The sequence below is a fragment of the Vulpes vulpes genome, chromosome 4, assembly GCF_048418805.1.
Source record: "Vulpes vulpes isolate BD-2025 chromosome 4, VulVul3, whole genome shotgun sequence".
In the NCBI taxonomy this organism is placed as follows: domain Eukaryota; kingdom Metazoa; phylum Chordata; class Mammalia; order Carnivora; family Canidae; genus Vulpes; species Vulpes vulpes.
Window position 1 is genome coordinate 109,020,879 of NC_132783.1, and position 6,000 is coordinate 109,026,878.

The 6,000-nt window shown below is 43.3% G+C and overlaps 1 long non-coding RNA gene across 2 annotated transcripts in view; it reads right to left on the bottom strand.

The window, feature by feature from the left end:
* Positions 1-1,313, bottom strand: part of LOC140598658 (uncharacterized) — a 65,301-nt gene extending 63,988 nt beyond the window's left edge. For both annotated transcript variants that reach the window (XR_012001197.1, XR_012001196.1), the window contains exon 1: positions 1,213-1,313. This is a non-coding gene — a long non-coding RNA (uncharacterized lncRNA). The remainder of the gene's footprint in view (positions 1-1,212) is intronic.
* Positions 1,314-6,000: the final 4,687 nt, after the last annotated feature.

A 6,000-nucleotide genomic window follows, 5' to 3' on the forward strand; every position in this document is an offset into this window, starting at 1 on the left:
AGACAGGATGACCAATAAGCTCTACTGGCCTTCCAGCCATGACCACACCCCATCCCATACCTGGGCCTGTTGGAATCTGAAGAGAAGACCCCAAGGCCACCTACCCCACACATCAACAATCCAAGCAATTCCAAACAATCTGAGCAAACCCCAAAGTCAAGGTTTCTACCTACCTCTCCCTCTGTGAGTTCCAACCACAAAGAGTTTCTTGTACTACTGCTTATCTGTTCGGGGAGTACAATGCATAAGGACAAGCAAGGTGGTTTGTATTAAAAACAAACAAATGAAGAGAACTTTGTTCTGTTCAAAAACCCAGTCAACATCTTGGGGGCAAATGTCAGCACAGCGCTGCCATCAGAAGGGTCTGGGGCAAAACCAAGTGTAAACCCAAGCAGGCAAATGAAATAATGGGCACTGAATGTGAAGGTCCCAAATGACAAGAAAATACAATAATATAATAACTAAGCTTTCAAGAAAGAAAAGCTACAAAAGTCCCAATTAATATACAGTCAAGTTCAGTAATGTAAAAGAAAAGATTTAAAAACTCTTATATCCAAAAACTGAATGAGATCAAGAATAGGAAACAGCAAACAAAATATAGCAGCCATAATCCCCCACTGCCTAAGCCCCCAAATTACATCACATGTACCATGAATTATTTACATGCTATTGTCACTGCAAGAAAGTTTATTACTTGCTAAACAGAGGCCACAGTCTACAAGTCCAGGGTTTAAAGCATATTATTTTATGATCCATATAGGTTCTATGCCACTTCCCAACTCCACCATACCCCACCCTGAAAATAACAAAAGGTTAAAAATATTTTCATTTTGGAAATGGTGCTACATCTTAACTAAAGCACTGGAAATATCTCCAAACCACTGACATTTTTATATTTATAGACCATGACAAGAAGAGTCTCACCTATTTTAACTCTAATGTCATTCAATATGCCTTAAACATCTTGATTATATCTTTAATGTGCCATTTACTCTGCAATAATCCACTGTACAAAGCCTGCTGCCTCTCAGACAGAAGATAAGTACATAATAAATCAGCTTGCAATGATTATTTTTCCCAGCTCATACTCACAGAGTGCTCCTAAAATTTCATTTTATTTTATCTTTTCCAATTCAGCGGCCGATTCTCCCCCTCCTCATTTTGCTACTTCCGCCTGTCCATCCAGCCCTCCCCTTTGGCATGGCTTCCTACCCAGGTTTTACCACTCGTCGCGGCCCTGCCACCACCATCCAGGGAAGGAAGAGAGTTGTCAAGTGTCTTGGAGCAAGAGCATCTTTCTGGAGAAAGGCTCTTGCTCACTGGAGTAGAGGAAGGCACGCAAAGGCCTATTTGCATATGCTTTTATTCCATTTCCACACCCTGCACGCAAACGCTCTCTGGAAAGTCCCTTCTCAATTCCCTCCTCAGACAGAGAGGGGCGGGGAGAGGTTGGGCCGGAATGGAAGGTTCCAGCCTGACAGTGTTGGTTTCTCCCTTGGGGGAGGCTTCAGCCTCCCTCCTACTGTCGCCTGGGTCTGGACCCACAGGTCAGGACTGGGGTCCCTTTTCCAACGTGCCCCTGGGAGCAGACCAGTGCTCTGGCCTGTGCACTCTGGAGAGTTCTGAGCAGGATGCCGTGCTCTGCTCCAGCCTCCCCCGAGGAAGTTCTGGTCAGGCGCTGGGTCCCGGGCTTCCTGTCTGTACTCTCCGCAGCCCTGTGGGGAAATCCCAAGACCTTTATCCGCGGCCCAACAAGCCTGATGGCTTTTCAAGTATGTGCAGGCTGAGTTTCGGTCAAAACCTCAATTTAACGTTAACCAAAAATAAATAAATAACATGTGTGCAGGCATTTATTTTAAAAAAAGAAAGAGTCAAGAAAAGAAAAAAGAAAAAAAGAATCAGAAAGAATAAGGACCAGGGAGAAAGTTTTTTTTCTTGCTGTGGCTATGTAAGGCCTGGATTTGCTCACCACTTAAACACACAGATGCTTTCAAGTGTAAACTGGCTGCTTGAAGTGAACAATGACTTGCCGAGGCAGGAGACCCAGAAATTTTACTCACAATTCTCTTCTCCAAAATGTGGACAAAGCAGTCTTGTGTCTCACTCCACTCAGGATTAACAGTAATAGCTCATTTGTATTGGGCACTTACTGTGCACCAAGGACGCTGCTAAACATTTCACACGCATGATCTTTCCTGATCCCATAGCAAGCATGTCAGATGGCCAGTAGTTTGAGCCCCATATCACTGGTGAGGGAATCGTGTCTGTGATGAGGTTACAGTGATTTGTCCAAGATCATGCAATTAGTAACTGCTTCCATGGGTGTCCTTGGCTGCTCCTTTCTCCAAACTGGAACAGTCTTGGAATATGCAACTGCAAAGTAGTGTTCCCAAAGATTAGTAGGACATCCCAATGCTGGAAACTTATTCATGGACAGAAGAGAGCCAGTTCAAAGGTTTTTGCTTCCAATAGAGTTAGTCATATCCCTGACCTCCCCAGAAGGTGTTCACTGCTCCCCTTGCTGGGCTCCCAAATGTTTTTTCATTTTTTTGTTTTTGTTTTTGTTTTTGTTTTTGAACTTCTATTATAGATAATTTTTTAAAAGCAAATATTGAACACTTACTATATGCCACAAATTATACATTACATACATACAGGTTCTCACTCAATCCTCCCCACGACCCCAAAAAGTGGATACTGTTATTATACCCTGATTACAAAAGAGGAAACTGAGGCTCAGAGAGATTTAAGGACTTGCACCAGGTCACATAGCTAAAAGTTAGCAGAGCCAGGGCCTGAACCAAGGCTTCCCCTCCTCCAATCGCTGACTACCATCACTCACATCACACTGCCTCTCAAGAGGTTCAACATCAAGACTGCGGGCTGATGTGAGACTCTATCTCGTGGGAAAGGCAGCTTCTTAGGGGTGTGGGCCAGGCTCTGGGGCTGACCTTCAGGTACTATTCAGCATTTGCTGAAGCACTGGGTGGATGGGAGGAAGGAAGGATAAGGCCATCAGAAGAGTTAAGAGTACTCTTAACAGACCCTACATAGAACTAAGGAGTTGATGATCTACTTGTGAAACTTTTATAAAAAGTTAAAAGCTGCCTAATGTCAGTCAGTGATGATCTTCAGATGAAATGTGAAGTCATTTGGGTCCAGCGTAGGGGCTAAGGGCAGGCTCCCCCAAAACGTGCTACTTTGGTACATTGGTGATTTTAAATGCAAGTTACTGAAGAGACAGCCTGTGTAAGAAGGGCACCCAGACACTCCTCTGTCCCCCTGAAAGCAGGAAATAAATCTCCCACGTGAAAGTCACCCTCTCTGTACCAGGAGGTAGAGAGACAAGCTTATCACCAGAGATAGGAGATTTAGAGCTCAGAAGGCTGTTATGAGCAACCCTGTTACCTCTCACTAATTTACTACCCTAGCCCAAACTCTGATCACAGCTCCCAAAGTTAAATTTGCTTTGTCTTGCCAATTTCTCACAGATTTATTGCCTCTTTGTCTAAAAAGTATAAAAACTGCCTGCTTGGTCACTTATTCGGGTCTCAGTTTCACTGTTGGGCCTCCCTACGTGTGTAATAAAACTTTATGGGTTTTTTCCTCCTATTAATCTGTCTCATGTAAACTTAATTCCTAATCCAGCCGGAAGACCTGGAGGGTAGAGTGGAGTTTTTCCTTTCATTCACCATTAACTGGGGCTGGGCCCAAATGGAAGAAACAGGAAGAGCCTAGGCCTGGCTGGTTTCTGCTAACAAGTCCATTATCCCATTGCCGTCAGTTAACCTGCCTTCTGTGTTCCTATGGGCTCCCTCACAATACGTGGGGGCCATCTGGCACAGTTTTCCAGAAATATGCAAGAGGCAGGATTTAATGTCTATGTGCTGCCAGCAGTAGGCATCTCTACTGTGTGCCTGTTGCCTCAGTGGGATAGACTTAAAATCTTAAGCCAGGTGTTCATGCACCAAATATAGGAGTCTAGCCTCATCCTTGTATAATCAAAATTGATTGTATCATTTTTGTTTTATTTGGGAGGGCAGGTAAAGTGGAGGTGAACTTAAACACTATTTATAGAACTTATATAGTAGGCAAAGAGCTAAGCACTTTTCCTATATTATCTCATCTTATGCTCATAAAATGGGTATCACCGTCTCCATCTCACAATGAGAATATACAGATGACACAAGCTTTGAGAAGTTAAACACCTTCCCAGTTACAGAGTTAGAAAGGCTGTGACAAGAGGAGAGGACTGGTGGGATGAGCATGAATCTTCCTGGAGGACAAGAACACTGCCTATCCCGGTTTGGAGTCTCAGTCTAACTAAACATCACACTATGGTCTTTACAGGCATTTGCAAACACAAAAGCTAATAGGATTATTGAATTGGAGCTATTTTCTATCCAGTTACTCAGAGAGCAATGGGAATAACATCAGTACAAAAGTTTTGAGCTTTGCATTGTCTTATTCTAAATCCAAGCAGGGCCACCCTTCCTTTTGAACAACTCATTCGTTGCCCCCAACCCTCTACCATGGTATTAGACATTTCCAAATGTATCCATATACCACAATAAATATTACACAGAGGCAGGCCTTGATTTTGCACAATACTGTATTAACCGAAACTAATGTTGATATATAAGTGGAGTTAAAATTCATAAATTGTTACAATGTTATAATGTTACATTGGGGAGGCATTTAATTAAAGTTATTAACCTTGATTTATGTAGTTTTCTTTTTGAATTTTGGAACCAATTTTTCCCCCACGAGCTACTGAAAAGCACATACACACACACACATTGTCCAGAATCTCTGCTGTGTTACTTGGCTCCATGTTTAAGTGATGGTTTTGCCCCATGTTTCACGATGCATAGACAGGAAACTTAAGAATCTTGCCACTATCCACCTTAAATATCACTGTGTGAGCCCAGGTGTACAAAAATGTCAAACTGGAAAGACGACCCTCAAAAATGCCCCTGAGTGTGATGGGGGTGATGGGGACGTCTCCACCTAAGGTCTTTGGCCCTCAGACTCTTTGATCCGATCCTGGGAAATTATGACATAGATGGCTATGAAAAATACCCCCAAATGTCATGATGATGGTTGTGTTTCCAGCCCACTCAGTAGCTGAGATGTTTGGGGTTCTTGAACCCAGGAAATCCCCAAAGAGACAGCCTCTGTTGGGATAGGGGTTAGAGCTAGTATCTTGATCACCTTACAGTTCAGCTAGAGCCCAGAATCAGGATTCAGACCCTTGTCTTTGCAGATTCAAGCAGAGGTTAGTGGTACCTGGTGGACTTCCACTATCTGAAGAAAAATCCCATGTAACCAAGTGCTTTTCCACTCAGGTGCTGTATACAAAGCATAATGAGTAGCAGCAGGCCTCTGGGCTGCCACAGCCCCAGTTTCTCCCTGCCACCATCATATCACAGTACTGTCCAGCATGCAGACTCTCCAATGTTTTAACTTCTCATTTGTGAACAACCAGTCTCTCCAATGAGTTTAACACCTGTCAAGGCAACAAGGAGTAGTATAGAGAGCCAAACATCAGACTCCAGCTGAGAAAAACTAACTTAATTTCTAATTAACTTCTAACACATCAGGAATAACTCCAATAACTTCTACCTGACATGGCAGAGTAAAAGCTGAGATTTTTTGAAAAAGCAATAAAGTGTCAAACATAATACAAGGCCCATAACAGGCCCTGAAAATGACAGAGCAAAAAATTTCACCTATGAAATATCTCAGTGTGTCTTGTGTGGCCTTTCTATGGGCTGGGCATCCAAACAGGTAGCTCAAATTTTGCACTGGGTAAAGACAGCATACTATGCTGTTATGCAAACAAGCAGGAAGACAATGATCATGCCAAATGCATTCCTGCATCTGGAGAGTCTGCTCCTGAAATGAAGTATGTGAGTGGAGAATCAAGACTCCCTGGAGATGGGAACACCACAGGGGGCCCAGAAGACAAGCAAAGCAACCCCACCAGCAGCAGGCAAC